The sequence below is a fragment of the Ambystoma mexicanum genome, chromosome 4q (assembly GCF_040938575.1).
Source record: "Ambystoma mexicanum isolate Mex_15411 chromosome 4q, UKY_AmexF1_1, whole genome shotgun sequence".
Lineage (NCBI taxonomy): Eukaryota > Metazoa > Chordata > Amphibia > Caudata > Ambystomatidae > Ambystoma > Ambystoma mexicanum.
Window position 1 is genome coordinate 1,246,632,253 of NC_090928.1, and position 22,095 is coordinate 1,246,654,347.

General features: G+C 46.5%; 1 protein-coding gene across 5 annotated transcripts in view; it reads left to right on the plus strand.

Annotated features, from left to right (window-relative positions):
• LOC138468321 (exportin-5-like) overlaps positions 1 to 22,095 on the plus strand; it is a 2,334,215-nt gene that overhangs the window by 466,295 nt on the left and 1,845,825 nt on the right. The gene's annotated exons all lie outside the window — the stretch shown is intronic.

Below are 22,095 nucleotides of genomic sequence, written 5' to 3' on the forward strand. Positions count from 1 at the left end.
TAACCGTTGCACGTTGTGGTCATTTGATAAGCATTTCAACCGTAATGTCTTCTTTTGTCGTGGCCAGGAGGAGTCGTGACTTCCACTGTTTCAGCACTGTATTATTCATCGCCTGAGGGATTTCCTGTAAGATTTGTAAAGCAGGTGTTTGTTCTCCATTTATGATTTTTTGTAGGAAATCTAACTGTTTCCAGAGAACTAATGAGGCGAGAGATTGCAATGCTACTTCAAAGCAAATTTGTGGCATAGGAAAGTTCTTGGGGAGATGCAAGATCTTGCGCCAAAAGAACGCTTCAAGCTTTTGCCAGTTTATGAGGGTAGATGTAATCATAGCTTCACTCCTATAGATAATTATAGGGACGACTTTCTGGCGATAGGCTATAATTGGATTCAGCAAACATTTGCCAAACCGCTTATGAAGCATCACCCCTTGTCGAGCCAGCGATTGAATTTTAGTCTCTAAAGTGATTGCCCAGGCTAATTCTGCCTTATGTTGGCTCAGCACAACACCCAGGTATTTGAAAGTAGATACATTGGCCAGTGAATTGTTATCCAGTGTTAAGTTTGATATCTTATTTCCAAATTTCGTATTTCGATAGGTAGTCAATGACATAGTTTTGGTATTGATCTGTAGTTCGTTCTCTTTCATGTATGTTTCTGTCATACTTGGATTTTCCTGTAGCCCTGAGGGTGTCTTATCGAGAAGGACTATGTCATCAGCATACATCAGATATGAAATTGGCACTGAATTGATTTTCGGTGGGTTCAGAAGATATGTTTTGATATTGGCAGAATAGTCTGCTGTGTATAGATTATATAGCGTTGCTGCCAACGGACAGCCCTGTTTTAGTCCGTGCCAAGTTGTTCTCATCAGTAGTGGTTCCTTCTTTCGTTAATCTAATCAAAATTGTAGTATTGGAGTACAGTAGCTTAATGGGTTCCAGTATCTCTGGAGGGCATTTCCAACTCGCCAACTTTTTTCCACAGAATGTTCCTGTTTATGGCATCAAATGCCATATGCAGAACTATACAAGCCGCATAGAGGGCGGTTTTAGATGTTAGTGCTTCATGTTTTAGAACATTTAGAATAAACAGGTTCACATTCGTCCCTACTTTTGGGGTGAATCCTGTTTGTCTGGAATCGAAGCGGTTGGTCACTTTGGCCCAAGCGGACAAGTTTTTAAGGAGATATCTTGCGAATAGTTTGCCAAAGGGTCTATCAGGGCAAAGGGTCTGAAGTTGGCGGGATCATCTCTATTGCCCTGTTTATAGATCGGTTTCAGTATCGCTTTGGACCAAGTGGTGGGTAATATCTTTAATGCGTTGACCAAGGTTAGAATGTGATCCAAAAGATTCGCCCAAGTCTCTGGATCTCGTTTGAGGGCAGCATTGGAAAGTCCATCGGGACCGGGTGCTCTTGATACATTTAAGTTGTTAATCATCTCTATGAATTGCTCTTTTTCCCAAGTAATAGTCCAGGTGTTTGTACTGATGGATTGATCCAGGTGTTCAATTTGGTTTCGAGATTTATAGAGATTCGTAAAATGTGCGATCCAGTTCTTTTCTGCGACGTTGGCTACCATCAAATGCTGCTGTCCTGGATTGCTATTTAGCAAATTCCAGAGGGATCTCAGATTTTTATTGCGCAAAGTAGCTAGCATGTCGTCTTTTTGTACCTTGGACGCATTAGTTTTGTTCCAATTTCTATATGCTTGCTTGGCGTTCTTGATCTTTTTGAGATTATCTACAGTGGGATCCTTTGACCACTTCCGAATATTTTGCCTTTTTTTTTTTTTTTTTGTTGCTGCTATTTCTGGGTTGTAATAATGACAATGGACTGGTTTCTCGATCATGCATTGTTTCGTATGATATGGAATTAGAATCCAGTCATAGTTTATTTTGGTTTTGTCTGACATCTGTGTTTGTTGAAAAATCTGTGGAATAGCAGCCAGCTGATTATTGCTGATTCTTAATCTGGGTGTTGCTCCTGTTATTTCCAGCAAGATAGGGGGGGGGGGGGTCGCATGTGTTGCATTTCCTCCTGCCACTGAGATCTTGAGCATTAGGTGGTCACGTTTGGAGGTAGGGAATACTTGGAAACCTACTAGCTTATTAATATCTGAAGACAGATATATAGTCAATAATTGCAGTCGTTTTTCTAGATGACCAAGTTTCAGCAAGCAGTTTAGTTTATCATGCGGTTGATTTATCAGTTCAAGGTCCCTCATGTCGATTTCTTTTGTCCACTGTTGTGCTCTTGTTGATTGATGAATTTGTCTCCTTTCACCTTCTGCAGTATACAAATGTATATTGAGGTCTCCACAGATGATAAAACTAATTTTGGGGAATTTTGCGGCAGTTCTGTCAATTGTCATGAAGATGCCATCCAGAAAATTAGCATCATTTATTGTTATTGGATTCCAATATATTTTAAGAATTGCTGTCATATTCAGTGATTGAGTTTGAGTTGAAGATGACGGATTTGAGTCACCCTCTATTGCAATAGATATGATGATCAATTGAGTCCAAGGGTTGATGTTTTCAGATTCAATAATTTTCCACAAGGATATTTTTATTAGCGTTAGTAGTCCCGCCGATGGTCTGCCTCTTGATCTTTTTATGGCTGGATTGAGAAAGTTATATAACCATCACACACCGGTGTCTGAGATAGCCAGGTTTCTTGGAAACATATAATTTGAGAGGATTCCAATACAGGATCTAGTGATTCAAACAGATGAGATGATCCTCTTGTGTTCCAGGAACATAGCGTCCATGTGTGTAGAGTCGATTGTGTTAATGGTTATGATCGAACGTCGGAACTATTTGTAGAGTTCAGAATCGTATCTTCATAGACTCGACGAAAAGGATAGATAGCGTCGTGTTCATCAGTATAGTCGTTGGTCTGGTTCTGTGAGCGTGCATGATCCTGAGTGTTTTCTATTACATTCATTGTGTCTATGGTAACCTCTGTGCACGCAAATCCTAATGACAGTGGAACAGCCATCTTTAAAATCTGATTCATAGTGTCTGGGTTGTAAAATTCGATCAGTACTTTATTCAACTCATCATCATATTCAAAGGTCACTGTCTTAATTTCATGTGATTGTATTGATTTTAACTCTGGAAATACCTGAAATAGTCTTAATAGGTTAGTCCTATTGAGTGTAATTTGCGGTCGTCTGTTTTCAATACAAACTACTCGCAGGATGTATTTCACTTTTTTTTGCCAAGGATCAATAAATTGTGGCAGGTTATAGATAACTGTAGTGCGATTTTTCTTTGATCCTTTTTGTTGTACTTCATGAGTCTCTCTTTCCATTTGAGAGATATATGTTTCACTGTAGATCGAACCATCAGTTGATCGTGATGTGTTGATCGAATAGTTTGAGGGGGCATCCGAGATATCAGTAATGTCACCTGTATAACAAGATTATGCGTCTGAGACGGTTTCGCAATCTAGATTGATCGTCACTGAGTCATCATATTGCGCAGTGTGGTATTCGTCCAATGTTATCAATATTGGATCATTGTTGTTGTCTGACGCTTCATGATCCAGGTGAGTAGTAAGATTCAGTAACTCCTATTTCCTCCTCTGGAGTGTTGTAATGCTCTTGGATTGGATTAGCGGGAGGTTCAGGATCAATATTCACAATTTGTTCCATAGTTCTTTCCTCATTGATGGTACTCTTTTTTTGAGTTGGGGTTTGTTTCATTGAGTCCCGTATGTTTACAGTTCCTTAGAAAGGCACGAGAGCCTGTTTGCTTTTTGCCCTTCGCTCGTGTATTTTTAGGTTTGATAGACTGTTTGGTGGATGCTGGTTGATTTCCAGATTTATTATTAGAAAAGATTTCAAAAGTATCTATTAGTTTGCATATGCTTGGTTGAGGGGGAGATTCGATAACAGGTTGAGGGTGGATGTCGACACTTACCAATGGGGTTATTATTGGCTGTGTACTCTTCAGCAGCTGCAATATTGTTTCAGGGTCCTGAACAGTATTAGGATTATGGAGAGACTGGGCCTTCATCAGAGCAATCCGAGTCGAGGTAAGAGTAGCTTTCTCAGCTTTTTCGGCTAGTGTCGTCTCGAACAATCTTTCTTGCCATTGGTGCGAGCGCTCTGCTTCCCAATCTAAGCGTTTTTCAGTATTATTGACAAATGCTTCAAGATGAATGTTTGGTATGAATTAGGGCTAGGAGGGTAGCTTGATCTTTGATGGTATCATTGGCCGCCTCATAGAGTTTGCAGAATGGAATCATTGCTTGAGTCATGATGGTTGTGAGGATGTTCTATAAATCGACCATCGTCGTCGGTATCCGCAGGGTTGTTTGGGCCTCCGGTGAGAGACCTAAGCATTTGTTAGGGGGCTCTTGGTCATATGCATCGTTTAAAGAAGGGGCATCGTTTTGTGACATAGGGGGATCAGAATCCTCGTAGTCGCATTTGTTTTTCTTTCCGCGTAAGTGCTTTGGGATGTTTGCAGATTGCCAGGAGGGCTCATTCATCTGTTTAGGGATACCAAAGTGGTGTGCTATATTCATAGTCGGGGTAGATGTCGGCTGATTAATTGGTCGTTGTAAATAAGGGTCTCCAAATACTTCTTTTCTTTTTTCAATGTTTGCAAGCAGGGACTCGATTTCGGTGATGTCTAAAGAAAGACGGGCTGTCCTTGGGTTAGATTGAAGCATTTCTTTTTTCTGTTTGGGTTTAGCAAGGCTCCGGGCTGTGTAGGACTGCAACCATCTTAATTTTGCTTGTTCTCTTTTGGATACTTCTGGTGTTTGCAGTTCATTAGGGGTTGCTGCCGCATCTTTGAGGGGTCTAATTGGCAAAGTGGTCATTGTCTTTGATAATCGAGCCAAATTAGACTCAATGGCTTTTTCTGCTTGTTGAAGCCCTTGAGACATCTCAAAGTCACGCTCTCTGGAGTTTGGTCCCAAGGGCTGCGACAAAGGTGTAGGTGGATTCGATAAAGCGGCAAAGGGAGAGGACATAATAGTTTTATGATTAGCCTTTGGGTCATCAGTAACCAAATTAATAGTGGTTTGAATTGGTTGGTTAGTGTTATTTCCTTGGTCTAAAGTGGACATTAGTTGTTCATTAGTTACCTGTGGTGTCATACAACTTGATATGTCCTGAGGAGCACTTCTAAGTTCTTGTATGGTCTCATCCTCATCTACGCAAGCTTCTTGTTGAGATAAATTTGCTTCTTCTATTTCTTGCAAGTCCCTCATCAGAACTTTAGGAGGGAGTTGTTGCGAGCTTCTTTTTGGGGTTTCTTTTTTGCGCAAGACATCTAATATGGAAGGTTGGAGAGCTTGATTCGCATTGGTAGGAGCAGGTTGTTTATCTTGTTTGACACGTTCTCGTGTTGGGGCGCAGTTTACTATTATTCGGTCTGGGATAGAAATGTTTGAATTTGCTTGCAAAGTCATTTTTCTTGATGTAAAGTTCAGTTACGCTGATGTACTGGGGAAAAATTTTTTTAAAAAAAAAAGCGAGAAACTGTATCAAAGAGGCGAGCCCCCGCAGTCTCTTGATCTACGGCTGATAGAGTTGGCGCGCTCTTGGGTGTTAAATTGAGTTGTGGCAAGGTGGGTCTTATCACGTTGAGTGGGATCAAAGGGGCGGAGCCCCTACAGTCTCCCAAAGTTGTAGGGACTAGCAACAGTTGCTTGTTGGTATTTAATCAGGCAGATGAATGGGTGATAAAGAATAGTAGATCGAATCACCTACCAGGTTTTCTGTTGATGGAGTCCGTATTAGTCTACACGGGCCGCTGGGCCCTCGTCGCCCTCAGAGCCCAAAGACCACAAGACTCAACGTCCTGACTCCGCGGCCCGCTCTGCGGCCGTTGGGAGGTTTAGTAAGGTGTTGTAGAGACAAAAAGAGGACAGGGGGTCCTTTCAGCACAGTGTTTCCTCCAGGCACTCCGGACCACTGTCCCAATAACCTTCCCTTGTCTTGCAGAGGGTGATGGAGGGAGCCAAGGCTGACGGCTGAGTTCGAGAAGGTAAGGATGCGCTAGATGCGGCGCTGAAAGCGTCCTTGCAAGTCGACTGACCTGTGCTGCTGTTCTTCATAGGTTGCAGAGATTTCCTGGAAGCGGCGATGTATTGGGACCAAACACCCATAGGTTGCAGAGATTTCCTGGAAGCGGCGATGTATTGGGACCAAACACCAAAGATGATGATCGGAATGGCAGAGGCCTTCCAGGAGAGATGGTAAGTAGCTTCTGATTCTTGCCTCTATTGTCCTAAAGATGTAGCAGGAGAACAATGGAAAAGTTCCTGATGGCTCCGACTGGATGGAGATGCTGGAGCTGAACAGGTAAGGATAGAGATTTTCTTTAGAGTTGTTGGCCCGTGCAGGCCAGGATGCTGAGCAGGACCCGGTGAAAGTCGCGCTGCAAAAGCAGAATAACGCAAAGCGCGTGCCTTGGGTTGGGTGTGGTTTAAATACCCGGCAGGTATCCCAGGTGCCTTTGGGGCGGACCCGCCCTGAAGCTAGACTACTTGTTGCAGTTCCCCCTACAATCCTTGTGGGGGCAGCCATGTTCACCCATTGTCAATTGGAACCCATCCTTGCCAAGTGAGCCTGATGCCAACGGCGCCAGGATTGTGTCCAAGGCACCCGCAATGGGCTGGCGTGGGCCTTTCTGGCCTTGTAACAGTACTGAGGCGGGGGCCATGGTGCCCAAGACCCATAGTCTGGGTTCAAGGTTGTAACAGATGGAAGCATCAGAAATAAGATCGCGGTAATGTATCCCTTCTGAGGCTTGTGGAATTGGCTTAGATCCTATGCTATGCATAGGCCGACATCTAGTGGAAGCTGCCTTACACCAGCCCTGTTTTGAAAAAGGCCCAAGTGGTGCTGAAACGTGTGTCAATAAAAAGGGCAACCAATCTCATTTATCAACCAACCATTTCTTATTCATTGACATGTATTCAATTGATCACCCATCATCTGGAGTTTGCAGAATCTGTTGCACTACATCTAGGGTGCCTCTTTTGAAATGTATTACAATTCTTTGAATATAAGGTATGGTATGCCGTAAGGACACCCGCCAGTAGCGACAAGCAGCACACCACAATCATTTTGGACCGCAGTGGCAGCACACCACAATCACTTTGGACCGCAGATTACATACCCAACTTCAGTTGTAGCCTTTTGCTTTCCCTGGTCTGCTTTAAACCGATCTAAAAGAAAGTGTCTGAAGATGAATACTTGCCTTTGAGTTGCTTGTAGCCCCTCTTGAAAGCATATGTCTTACCTAGATTAGCTGCTGCCAGTCGAACGTGTAACCCTGGGTTGTACTTCTCTGAATTGCTTTGGTGCTATGCTAAAATAGTTTCATAAAGTTCTTACTTATCTTAGAAACTGCATTATACTTCTTGGCCAATCTGATTCCAATGCAACATAAATCTCAGCAATGTAATACACAAGGAGTACACGAGACAGTCTAGCAAACCTTGAGATTAATTATCGATCAGAACGGTGTCAATATCAAGTGGAGAATAGTTCTATCAGCATGCTGAACAAAGAACTGACAGAAGCCGACAAACTCTCTCCAGACTGAACATCGTGAAACATCATATATGGAGAAACATGAACGACAAATCGGGAAAAAAAACAAAGATCAGCCCTAGACACTCAACCACTAGAGGAACATGCCAGTCTAGACTGGACCATTTGTTCATGGAACACTCAGGGCCATGGTCATTTATTTCAAAATGTGACCCCAGAATTGGAGGTGTCACATAATATGCCTACAAGAAACGTGGATCACAAAACAACCAGTATTTGATGGATTCACAACCTATAGGAACCCATCTGTTCAACAGGCTAAAGGAAGACCATCATCATGTTTGCTGACATTGATGAACACAAATTTGGTCTGGGCAACAATAGCCTCCACCAATTTGAACTCTTGGGTTCAGGATACCATACTACAGAGGATAATGTTCCTAAATCTAATTTCCAGAAAACCAAAACGGTGCCACGATTGGGAAAATTACATTTATATTGGAAACCTATAGCCATCAACGAGACAATTTTCATTGACAGTCTTTTCCGTGATTGATATAGCCACAGACAAGCATCGAAACATTGAGTTTATCATTTGCGGCGACCTGAACATGCATTTGTTTGACAACTATGGTCAACCATTGAAACAAACAATTATCCACAAGAGCGAGAACATGTACAAAAGAAATGGCATGAAGAAATATGACCCTGGTAGGGAAATCCGCAAGATGCAAACCAGCAAATGATTCCCACTTGGACTTGCGGTTCCTCCAAAGCAATAATAGACTACAAAAATGTCTCTGCAGGCATCCTGGATGCAACATACAATACTGATGTAATTCACACAGATAATGGCGACCATCAACTACTGATGCTTTCATGGTCTGGTACCACCTGGAGGACTGGTTTGGCAGGGCGAGATTTCTGGAGGTGGTTCACCACACTTCCTATGCCCTTATAAGTACACTCCATGAACTGGGATTTTCTCTCAACCTCAAGTCTCAGCTACAGCCTTCACAGTGCCTGACCTTTCTGGGCGTTTTATGGGACACAAGCTCAGAGTTTTCCTCGGAGGACAAGATTATGGCCATCAAGAAGACTGCAGGCCACTTTCTCTGCCGAGTGGTGACCTTGGCCTGGTGGTACCAGCATCTATTGGGAATCATGGCGGCTGTCCTACTGGCCGTCCCCCTCATGAGACTCCAGATGAGATCACAGCTGCACATCGCAGCCTCACGGAATCGGGAGCGGGGCTCCCAAGCGGAGCTTGTCGGCATTCCTCCGTCTCTCCACCCGGACCTCATCTGGTGGTCCAGGGACTGCAACCTGCAGACAGGCAGGTCCTTCCGGCAGGCAGCACCTCAGGCCACCATCACCAAGGATTCATCCCTGCAAGTGTTGGGGTGCTACATTGGACAACCAGGGTCCATGGAGTCTAGTCCCTTCAGGAGCAGAAAGCTCATATCTAGCTGGAGCTGAAAGCTATCTAGCTCGCTCTCAAAGCTTTCCTTCCGCTTATTTGTGGTAAGGTGGTCCTCATTCAAACGGACAACTCCACCAGCATGTATTAAATCAACAAGCAGTGTGGCACCAGGTCCCCTCTGCTGTGAAGTGTCAGTGGCAGGACCCAGTCTCTCTGGGTGACACGTTCCAGATACAGTGGAACAGCATGACACCATATGCATTCTCTCCCACACCCCTGGTCCAAAGGGTGATCTGCAAGATAAGAGAATTGTCACCCTTGCATCATTCTGATAGCTCTGTGGTGGCTGGCAAGACCATGGTTCTCGGACCTCCTCTGCCTCTCAAACAGGCTACCCATTCGCTTGCCGATGGGCCCAGCTCACCTCTCACAGCAGCGTGGGGGGGGGGGCAGGGTCATCCACCCTGCTCCACAGAAGTTAGCCCGCGATACGTGGTTCTTGAATAGGTCACACTGAAGCATTTTAGCCTGTAACAGGCTAACCTAGACATCATTCAGGGTGCTAGGAGCCAGGCTACTAGGAGCCAGTACAAAAGTAAATGGACTAGGTTCTGTCACTGGGCAGACTCTAAGGAGATAGACCCCCTTAATTGCACGTTGGACGATGTGCATTCCTTCTCTGCGCACCTTGCACACTCAGGGGTGCAAATAAACATGTTGCACCGACCTGGCAGCCATAGTAGCCTACAGGAACTTGGAGGAGGGCTTCCCTGCCTCCAACCTGGTGGTTAAACGACATCTGGCGGGCCTCACCAGGCTCTACCCACCCATCAAGAAACCACACCCTGTGTGGGACCTCAATGTAGTGTTGGGCGCCCTGGTACACAAACCTTTCGAGCCAATGACGTCCGCGGACATCAGGCTTGTCGCCATTAAAACAGCCCTGTCGGTGGGTCTTACGTCTGCGCGTAGGGTCCGTGAGATCCAGGCACTGGTGGCTTCAGAACCCTACACTACCTTTGACAAGGATAAGGTGGTCCTGAGAACTCACCCCGCGTTCCTACCTAAAGTAGTCTCTTCTTTCCATCTAAATGAGGATATAGTGTTACCCACTTTCTTTGCTGATCCTATGGACGATGCTCAAAGGGTCTTGCACTGTCTGGATGTGGGATGTGCTCTGACATTCTATCTGGACAGGATCAAGAGCTTCTGCAAATCAGATGCTCTGTCACCTTTTGGGGGTTGGGGGGGGGTCAAGGCCAGGATATCGGCTTCTTAGGCCTCTATAGCAAGGTGGATGGGTTTGGCCATCAAGGAGTCCTATGATGGGCAGCACAAACCGCTTCCAGTGAACATGCATGCCCATGCTATCGGAGCCAAGGCCACGGCGGTTGCATTAGAGATGGGTCCTGAGGCAGGTCATTAGCAGGGTGGCCACCTGGGCCACTCCTTTGGCCTTCTGCAAGCACTACTGTTTGAACGTCGGCTCCAAGTCAGACGCGGCTTTCAGACAGGCGGTTCTAAGGAACTTGTTTTCTTAAGGAGGGTAATCTCTCCACCCTGGGGCTATATTCAGTTTTAATCGCCCATGTAGTATGGAGGAAAGGGGATGGGATATCGGAGTAATTATAGGTTCCTCACCGTAGTGATTAACGTACTCCTAGTCCATAGTCTCATTACATCTCCACTTGCCTCCCTTAACTGGCAAATGTTCCCACTGTGTGTCTGCAATGACCATATCGTGATCCGACCATGTGATTGGAATGATCTCTATATGTGTCGTGATATCATAGCGCTCTTGTAAAATAAATGTCCTTCATTGCATACATTTGCATCATCTTTATGAACACATTGCGCTCCCCCTTGATTCTCATCTGTGACAGGGTTAATAGCTTTCCGTTCTAGGATAGGATTTGCCCATAGATTGAAATCCCTGCCCAGATTTGTGACCTGTGGCTTCGAGCATTATTTTGGGGATTGTTTTAGATAGGAATCGAACTTGGCTTGCATTAGGGGCGTAAATCGTGCCGATAGCTACTTTCATATTTCCAATGGATCCCGTGACCAATGGGGCACGACCTTCAGTGTCTGACCAAGATTTGGCGAGTTTAAAGTCTATTCCCTTTTTAATGATTCCCACCCCACCTTTTCTCAATGATCCCGAGCCCCAGAATTCTATACCAATGTTTTTCCCTATGACCGGTCTTTTATCTCCCTTCATGTATTTGGTTTCTTGTAGGAGGATGTTAATTTTAGTCCTACGAAACTGAGTAAAAGAGACCTCTTGGTTGGTGAGTTGATGCTCTTGACATTGAGTGTTCCCACTCCGAGTCCCTTCTGCCTGGGTCAATGGCAGTCCTCATGATGTGATATCCGAGTATGCGAGCTCTTAGTCCATGACCCCCAGTTTATCGTCTGTTTTACTAACCACAATCCATTTCCCTTGTATACTATTTTTTGGAATTTTGGTTTCGCCTTTCCCCATCTTGAGCCCCTGCTCCCCCTCCCCCACCCTCTCCCCATATGGTGGCGTCCATTTGAGCCCAATTTAAAGCACTTGCCCGACAATGAACCACCAGCAGAGACCGTTACCTCACGGTCTTTTGCAAACATACCATCATAAAATGAAAATGAGCCCCCACCTCCCCCCTCCCGTTTTGCATTGGTAAGTAGAAGCAACACATGTGCCTCAATTCCAGTTTAGTGATCAATAATCTGACCTTGGGTTGTGTAGTCAGTTCGAATAGAGTGTGATGACTCTGCTCGGATCCACTTGTCCCCTTCTGGAGAGATGTTACCTCTTCGGAATTTTCTCAATCCTTTCACCCGCTGTCTCTTTGGGCCTTGGATTCGCCATTCTCTCCCTTCTTTTGACGATGCGCCTTGGTCATCCCTTTGTCCATGTGGGTCAACAAGCTCCGCTATGCATGCTTTTATCTCCCTCTCAGATCTAAGCCTGATTGTTGTCACTGTGCTCAAAGGAGAGGGAGAAGGGGTATCCCCATCTGTAGCGAGTGTCTCGTTCCTTCAGCCATTTCGCGAGGGGGCTACACATTCTTCTGAGGGCTCGCGTCCAGGAGGATAGATCTTGGTATATGGTTATCTGTGCTCCACTGAGCGTGATTGCACCTCCGCGCCTCACTTTCTCTAAGACCCTGGCCTTGTCCTGGTAATGATGGAAGAGGGCAAGGACCGATCTTGGACCTCCAGCTCTGTGGATTCGTTCATTTTTGGGTTCGTCAATTGCATCATCAGCCACTAGAAGCTTAATATCATGAAGTGTCTTCTTAAGATCTTCCTCCGTTTCGCCCTCTTGTTCTGGGATGCCAAAAAAACGCAGATTGTTGCGTCTTTCTCAATTTTCCAAGTCGCCCATCTTCAATTTAAACTTCTTCTCCCTCTGCTCGAGGTCTGTTATTCTATTCTATGTTGCAACTGTGTTTCTAGGGTGTCTATCGAGACTTGATTGTTCTCCACTCCATCCAACCTGTCTTCAATCTTATCTAGACGTTGGGTAATCTTGTCAATTTTGCCGCCTAGGTTGGCCCCCATGTTTATATTTCGTTTAGCAAGGCCGCAATATCTCCCTTTGTGGCGGCTGTGTCTCCATGTGCGGTCGCTTCGGTTGCCATGTTGGGGTTTCTGGTGCGAGGTGGGGTGTAGGCAAGAGTGGCCAACTTTTGTTGCACATTCACATATGCTCTGGGTGCTGCTCTGTAATGTCCCTTAAGGATCCAGAGAATATCAGGGTTCGAAATTGGGGTGCCGGGACCTTTCACCAGGGTCAAGTTATGATCCTGGTGGCATCTGGGTTCAAGCAGCGTGGTTCGTCCCAACGTCGCTGATTTGCTGTGATGTTACCAGAAATAGCATCTGCTGGGTGCGTTTCCCCTTGGTTGGGGATGGACTATTTGTTGTCCCTGTAACGCCAAGACCAGTATCTGGCTTCCTTACGCAGGTTTTTCGTGGAGCCTTTCTTAATCCCTCTGCCCCTTGTGCATGAATATCAGGTAGGGCAATGCTCAGCCAGTTCTGGCCATAATCCGGGGTATTCTCCGTATGATTCCAGGGTCTGAGGCATGAGTTTCAGGGATTTCGGGCTAGGTGTGGTGGCTCGGTCCTTCTATTTGATGCGTCGTCATTCGCAATCTCACAATGCTCTGTGGGATGTTGCCTCTTTCGGTTCTCTGTGCGTGTGATTCGTGTGGTGAACAGGGCCAGGAACAGTAGTCCTGAAAGAGGAGGCTCAGGGGGATGTGCATCTGATGGCTGGGGTGCAGGAGGCCGGGTTAATGTGCAGCACTTTGATGCATACGATCTTTTATTTAGGGTGTCTTCCCCCCCCCCTGGCTTCGCTGAGAAGGCAGTGGAATGTGCTCGTATGCTTGAGCGGGTGTTGGGGATGGATTCGCCTGGTCACGCAGGAGACCGCGGGTTAATAGTGTTTATTGCCAACTGCTCCGGCCTGATGAGTGCAAGGTCTTCCTACGCACCGCCACGGCCTGCCCTTTGATGTTTCTCCATGCCTGTTTTATTTCCCGTCTCCCGGGTCCGGCCGAGTGGTGCGCAAGTATGGGGGTGGCCCCGGGCGGAGCAGCGCCAGAGAGCCATGGCTGCAGGGGGCACGTCCCTGCTCTTCCGAGAGTTCTGCGCGCGCCCCTTAGCCGCTTGGTGCCGTGGCTTCCTCCGGACTCCTACTCCGCCCCGTATCTTCCTGGTCGCACGGCGGGGGCCTCCAGGTCCACTGCCGAATTCACCTTTCCGCGGGACCGGGCCGCAGGGACTCGTTCTCCGACAGGCCCAAGCTCCCTTGTCCTCACTGCGTTGCTGATTTCGGGAGGCAGAGTTTACCATGAAGGGCGTCTGTTTTTTCTCGGGATTTCGCCCAGATGGAGGGGGGCCCTTTCCCGAGTTGCTTTCTGCGTTGTCACTTTGGGGGGGGGGGGGATGAACAGTGGGGGCTCTCAGTTTTTCAGCACCCGAGGCGCGGAGCTCACTCGAATGAGGAGAGCATTCATGCGCCCCCTGGTGGCCAACCTCTCCATTGTTTTTTAACATGGCTGGGGAGCCTACGAGCAGGATCCGTTTAGTTATCCTTTAGGCAGAGATGTTTTGCGGCCATCCAGGCCTGGATTGTTGGGAAATGTTTTGAGGATGTTGACATTTTTCTCATAGTATCCCGAGAGTGGGAGGATAAATCTGGTTATCATCTGCATAGTTGGGGTAGGATAAGCCAATGCAAATTAAGAAGGGGTTCCCGGGAGTCCCTCTGCCAGACATTAGTCCTGGTTACGAGAGACTTACCCAGAGTCTTTAGCTCGCTATCTTTCACAGAGAAGAAATATCCTAAACATATCAGACTTTGTCCTGCCCTGGGGCGCTAGGCACGACAAAGACTGATATGTTTGGGATATTTCTTCTCTGTGAAAGATAGTGAGCTAAAGACTCTGGGTAAGTCTCTCGTAACCAGGACTAATGTCTGGCAGAGGGACTCCCAGGACCGCCCTTGTTAATAAGCCAATGCAGTCATGGAGGTCGTAGAGGGGGATTGGTGAAAACATTGTAGAATGCAGACATGCCAACATTCGTCAGGCCCTGAGAGGGAGATTTCACGACAGCAATCGGGAGAAAGTATTTTTCCCATAGGATTGCATTGGAGTTATAATTATTTTAGGCGGGAGACAGTAAAAAAATAGCCAGATTTTTCATTCAAAAATCGGGAGGGTTGGCATGTATGATAATGTGGGCGCTAGCAGTTTCTGAGAACACTCGCATAGTTCTCCCTTCAAGGAAAGAGGTGACCCTGGCAGTAGCTTCAGGAGAGAAGTTTGCAGAGGACTTGAGATGGTGACGGAGTATTTGGTGATTGACCAGGTCTAATGCCCCTGAATGGTCAAGCAAGAGTAGCAGGGCAAGCTTGCCTTTGTCTCTGAAATCATCCAGATGGTTTTTTAAGTCGAGCAGGGCTAACGCTATCCCGTGCACCAGATTGGTGCAAACCCAGGATGTGATTTGATTCCCGGAAGTATTGTATTTGGTTATATGCAGCCCTGGCCAGAATCTTTAGGAAGAACGGCACTGTCGTTATTGGACGATAATTAGTGGGAATATTGGGATCTAGCTTCTTTTGAGCTGGGTACGAGGCATGAGTCAAAGGAGGCGTTAATGAACATGGTAATGAAAGGGCCAAGAGCCTCTGCGCAGTCTTCGGTGGTGGTAGCTGGGCATATATCACCTTGGCGTCTAGATGGTTTGAGGCGTTTGAGGATATTATTAGTTTCAAGGTTTCTAAAGTGGAACTTTGGAGTATTGAAGCTAAGAGATGCAGGTTGTGGGTTGTTGGGATTAAGGTCCGATTTGATAGATGCTTGTTTTGGTCAATTTTGAGTTGCAGGGAGTTTAGTTTGTCTAACATGGCATTTTGGATGTTGCAGCACCAATATTTGTCTTTGGTGATGGTAATCGGAGGGGAGGCTAGATACATATTCTTTAAAATTCACAATTTGCATCACCTTTTATCCCAAAATAAAACTTGGGTACTATTCAAACAGTCTGCCACAAAAGGAATGAATTTCCATTTGCAACCGTGGGCCACTTTTTCATTGGTGCCCGAGACAGTTTTATAGCCCAGACAGACACACACACCCTTCTCATTTACATGCACCAGAAGTGCAAAAGGGGCATGTCCCCCACCTTGGAGGAGGTGGTGTGGGGGTGGGGGGGACACAAGACTGCATGATCTAAAGAACTAGGCTCACGGATCTTGGAGCTGGCAATGGAGATCCTAGAGTTGTAAGTTAATTTAGCTGCTAGGATATCGTGTTTGTATGTTTGTATTGTTTGGAGACAATATTGCAGTACTCAAGAGGGGCTCTGGCTTTGAGGGTACCAGGTATGTTGTGGGCCTGGATGAGGTGCCTTTGCTGAGTCGAGTTAGTGCTCACCGTGAGCGTACATGCTGTTGGTGGTATGTTGACTTGGATGGGTGCATAGTGGGTGGCTGATCTATCCTGGAGCTGGCTCCTGAAAGCAGGGGGATCGCTAAGGTGGCAGTGCAAGGCAGAGACATAACATTGTGTGGTTACCGTACAGGTTGGATGTGGAGAAGTGAGTGCCTGAAGTAACCTAGCATTGTGGGCGGAGTTACTGGATAACATGAAATCACATTTAGCTGCGTTGCTGTATATTCTGGGCCTGCCGGTAGGCTTAGCTTTAGTGTTTGCAGAATTCTCAGACTGTGAGGGAGGTGGCCAGGCGTCTCTCGGCTCGTGGGCTAAGCAGCCTTTTATCCTGACCGGCTGTGCCTCCAGGCTGGGGGCCATCATTTCTTTTTCAGCAGCTTTTACCCAATCGGGAACTAGGCTCAACGGAGGGAGCCTTTGGGTTGCTATCCATAATCTCGAATGCGGTGGCAGACATCTTAATGTTTCTAGGCACCTCGTTGTGCTGCTAGTGGAGCGCTGATTGTTGGAGTCTGGGGGGGGGGGTCCCCAGGGTATGCTGCTCCTCGCTTTCACATATAGTTAAGTACCGATAGGTCAATTACTTACCTTGAAATATATTGGGTATTTCTTAAAGGTTCATTGGGTTTTGCTTTCCCCGATTTGCTTAGTGCATTTTAAATGGGTATTGAGTGTTCATACTTATCATTGAGTAGCTTGAGGCCCTTTCAGAAAGTATGAGTTTTACTAGCTCTGGCGTTCTGAAAAGTAGTGTTGCAAGGAGCATACTTGTAACAAGGTTGGTTTATTATGTGATTTGATAACTGAGGGTCCCTGCATGACTGACCGGGTCAACTACCCTTGAAATACTGATTGTATTCTAAAAGTATATCTAACCTGGTCTTATTACCAAGAAGAGTATATTACTATCCTGAATGTATAACCGGAGGTTGGACTTGACTTGCTTCTTGCTCCTCTAAATAAGGTTATATACCTTGGTTTGCATAACATAGGTATTGAGTTGGTTTTTATGATTGCGTTTATATGCTGTTATAGTACGTACTTAGCCAAGATTTATCTTGGCCTACTTGTATTCAAATACACCTGTTATACATGGTTTTTCAGTGTTTCTTTGGACCATATTTATGATAGTTTATTTGTATCAAGCTACAGTCCTCTCTCCCTCCTAAGATCAGACTGGCTGCCCTGTCCACGCTACCAAATGTTCTCAGGTGGTACAGCCTTCTACTAAGAGTGGAGCTTATGTACTTCCTCTGATATGCCATCCTGCTCAACCGTCTCTGCGATAACCTGAGTATCACTGGTCAGGCCCTGGCGTGGCTGACGTCTTTCCTCTCTGATCGACCCTTCCAGGTTCAACTTGGGTCCTTCCTCTATCTCTACCTGTGGTGTTCCCAAGGGGTCTAACCTCTCTCCCTGGCTGTTCAACCAATACCTGGCACTTCTTGCCCACTGCATTGCAGCGCTCTGCCCAAACTTCCAGTGCTGTGCGGATTACACTCAGCTCATTTTCAGGCTACCCTCAGCCACCTCTTCTCCCTCTCTCATCTCTGACTGTCCGCCATCCAGGAGTGGTGTGCCGCCAATGATCTCTGCCTTAATGTCACCAAGACCGAGATTCTCCTCATCGGCACACCCGCTCCTTCCTGTCACGCTTTATTTTTTTATTTATTTATTCATATTTTTAATGCACACATCAGCTCTGGGGCATTGTGGTGCTGTTACATGTGCATACATTGCTGGTTACAAGGGAAGGCTTAGTAGTTACAGAGGAATAGCATTAAGTTTTCATCTTAGGGTTACATTAGTACAAATAGTGTATAATTATATTGTGGGATTACAAGCAAATGCAAGTAGTAACATGTGGGTGGCAGGAAGAGGTAGGCTGGATAGTTCGGATAGTAGAGGGCCGGCCTGTCTTGGGCCTCTTCCTGCTCCCACCTGTGAGACTAAAAACCTTGGGGTCATCTTCAACTCCACACTCTCCTTCTCTCCTCACATCTCTGACGTCTCCAAGAAGTCAAACTACCAGCTGCACCTCCTCAGAGGTATTCCTTTCCTCTCCTTCCCCCAGAAGCTCACTGTTTCCAGAGCTCTGGTTTTCTCTAGGCTGGACTACTGCAACAGCCTCTTTCTAAATCTGCCGACTTCTGCTCTCTGCCCTCTGCAACTCATCCAGAACAGGACTGCGAGACTCGTCCTTTGCCCAAGCCCAGGGATCGTATCTCTCCAGGACTGAAATCTCTCCATTGGCTCCCAGTGGCTGTGAGGATTAAGTTCAGAACCCTCTGCATTGTCCACAAGGGCTTCCGGGGCCTCAATACCTTCAACTCAAATCCTAAATACCTTCCTTCTCAAGCTCTTAGCTCAGCTGCCTCCAACTCCCTCAGGGTCAGTCGTTTCTCTCAAGCAACAAGTTGGTGGTGGATGTCTGTTCGGCTGGAGCCTCCCTCTGGAACAGCCTCCCTGAAACTTGAGGAGAATCCTCTCCGGTTCCGGAAGCACCTCAAACCCTTTCGCTTCTGCTTTTTCTTCTCCTCTCCCCTGCTGACTTCCTGGCTGAAACTGCACTGGTTGCCTGGCCACCTTCTGATGTCGGGCCCAGGTGCCCTCCCCTGCCAGTCACACACCTGTACTGCCTTCCTGGCAACACCTGCACTTGGGGACTGTTTCTGTATCCCTACAGTCCCACTACCAGCACTTGACACCAATGTCTGCACTTGCACTTGCCACCTGCTGGCCTTATTCTTACTCATTGCTTATTTATTCTATTATCTCATGTACTGCACTGTCCCTTCCCCGACACTTTCCCACTTCCTCCTTCCCATGCACTTGCGCGATCTGAATGACACTTCGCCTAGTATGATTGTTGTCTTCCCTCTGTTCCCCCTCACTTGCCTTGTCGCGCTTTGAAACACTTGCGTATAGGCGCGTTATAAATACCTTATCATATCACCAAGGCCCTAGACCAGCTGGCACCAGCAAAAACATTCAAAGCAACACCCAAAAAACGGGCAATAAAATGGTACACAGAAGAACTGAATGAAATAAAATAAATACTGCAAAATGGAAAACCAATGGAGACAACAATACAACCGACAAGACAAAATACTGCTCTAACTATACAAATCAACAGTGCTCGAAGCAAAAAATACTATTGCACCACAATAATAGAATCGGCAAACAATCCACGGAAAACTGAGATAAAAAAGAAATGCTGCAAGAATTCAATTATCCTGACAAAAGCTCTGTGACATCACCAACCACCTGATACATTCCAAAGAGACCATCACAGCTCAGGCAAATACAAGCACAACTGCTGGACCACAGACACAGGGCAAATTGCAGATTACAGCAAAACTCACCGGCCTAGACCCAATCGCAGAAGAAACCTTTGTCGTACTGATCAAGGACACCAACCTTTCAGGATCCCCAAGGGACTCCCTGCCTCCTGATCTCTTCAAAGGAGTCCTCAACCACAGAACTTCAGTGACACACTTCCAGAACCTAATGAATCTATCACTCAGAGGGATAGTACCGTCTGCCTTCCAATCAGCATACATAAAACCACTGATAAAAAAGGAATCGGTGCAGAAGACTCTAGCAACTACAAACCGATATCCAACCTGCCCTACCCAGCGAAGATCCCGAAGAACCATGTGAAAAAGATCCTACTTCAATACATCGAAACAAATGGAATACTCAACCAGTCACAAGTTGGCTTCAGACCAATGAGAGGAACAGAAATAGCACTTTTCTCCTGCAGATTCCTCATCTGATAAATATTCCCTTTAGCTCTGCTGCTTTAGAAAATTTTTCGACACGGGCCTAGTAGTCCTGAACCCCACCGTCGACTATAGATCTGTCTTGCTTGCCATCTTGTCGTTGACTCCGGACATGTTGGGCATCGTATAAATACCACGTCACTACGCCTCAACCTCAGTTTTTTTTACTGCATGCTAACACGCTGCTTGGGCACAGTCTTCCACTCACTCAACGTTTTTGTTAGAAAACATACTTTTTTTTTTTCAATCTGCGATGCGAGATGTCAGTTGCTCTGGTTTGAAACTGTGTTCCGATTGTGCCACCAAGATGTCCATCGCTGACCCACATGAGTTGTCTCTGGTGCCTCGGCACAGGTCACAGGACTGACAAGTGTCCATTATGCACTGAAATGCAACCCAAATCAATACGATATCGAGCTGCAGAACTCGCTCTTGGTCGACTGCCTTCAAAATCATTGGCATGGTCGATGTTTTGGCCTTCGGATGCCAAAACTGAGGGGCACACCCCAGAGAAAGAACATAAGCGGATGAGAAAAAAATCCAACTCGAAAAGCCACTCTTCCTCCCGAAAGAAAAGGCATCATCACCACTGTCGGGACCGAGTCATCGATGGATAAATGTAAGCCTACCACCCACCAAGAGTGGGAGGATTCCAAATCCTCAATGCTTGACATGTTCAAAAAGCATGCTGCTGTCCGCGCGGCTAATCCTCCCCCCACCATGTAGCAAGCTTCGGAGCCAAAAGCGGCAATCGGTATACCCGACCCCTCTATTACCCCGGTACCAACAATGTCGCCACTGATAAATCTTTCGACACTGAAAGCGATCCAATCGAAGCCAGATCAACCCTGTGCATCCAAGGATGTCGATGCTACTGCTTCTCGATCCCTATCAACACCGACCTCCTCCCATATCGGTGCCCAGAGACAAACCATCAACGGTTGTCGGAATATTAACCCCACAATCCTGGTCACAATATTTTGATATTGTGGCAGGTATCTTCGGCGGTCATGATGTTTGACCAGGGGGGTGTCGACCCAATTTACTTGGGTTCAGGAGGGGTCTATTATTTTGACGACCAGAATCAGCTTTTTGCAACTGGCTCAAGGCCACCAAGACGCCAGTGGTCTGAACACCTCTCCAGACCTCACATTTCAGCAATCCTAGGCCTGTCTTCATAATGGTTCTAAATTCAAAGCTTTAGTAGAAAGGGTTGACACACTGGGATTGCATTCATCAGTGGCGCCAGTACAAAGTTATGACCTTACTGACATTTTAGATGAAGGCTTCACCACAGAACCTAATATGCCTTTAAACCCTGCCATTGCCGATTAGCAATTGTGGCAAAGCCCTTTTTCCATTCCTCCTGTCAGCTCCACCATTTCCGGGAAATGCAGGCCGGCTAGAGGAGACCCTTCATACCGCTCCTCTCACCCTTCCCCGGAGAGGCTTCTTATGAATGCTGCTACTGTCTTTTTTCTTTTTTTTAGACCTGCATCTTCTACGTCCACTCTGCCTCCCGACGAACAAGGAAAAAAAAAAGTAGATACCTTAGCAAAGAAAGCATTCACTTCAGGTAGCATGGCCCTCAAAGCTACAAATGTGGCAAGCAGTTTTGTCAAGTACTCCTTCGATCTATGGGCAGCAGTTGAAAATGCTGCTCAGTATGGCCCGGAAGGAGAAATGCGTGAGGTCTTCCTATAGCTAGTGGAGGTTGAGTAAGAGGTGACCAGACAGTCGCTGCAAACAGGCCTGGACATTGCCGACTGTGTGGGCCAATCTATGGCGTCAGCCATAACACTAACAAGACAGGCCTATTTAAAAAAACGCTCTTTTTTTTTTTTTTGTTGCCTAATATCCAAGTCAAGCTTCTGGACATGCCCTTCGAGGGTGATCTTCTATTCGTCCAGAAAGCTGAGGATTCCTTTGAAAATTTAAGGAATCCAAATTTGCTGCTAAGTCATTGGGAGTAGCTGCGGAGCCGGCTAAACCTGCATTTAGCTTTGTCTCTAGGGTACAGGGCTACCAGAGATATGCTCCTTATGGCAGGAGAGCGTTGCTCCCACTCGCCAGGCAAGGGCAGAAGCCTTTCTCGAGGGGCTTCTAGAGGTCAACAAGCAGCGTCGGCAGCGGAGGCGACCCAGCCTCAGAAGCCACTTTTGATTTTCTCCTCTCACAGTGGACCGGTTGTAGGATGGTTGACTGAGCATTTGCTCCAGTGGCAGGGAATTACTTCCGATGCCTGGTCTCTTCAGCTCATTCAGTCGGGTTATTGTCTGCCATTTGTAAGAAAACCACCCGATAGACCGCCCCCACCCCCAATCAAACTGGGACAAGAGCTCCAGGAAGAACTGAGAGCCCTGTTGAAGGGTGCCCTGGAAGAGGTACCTTCCGAGCAG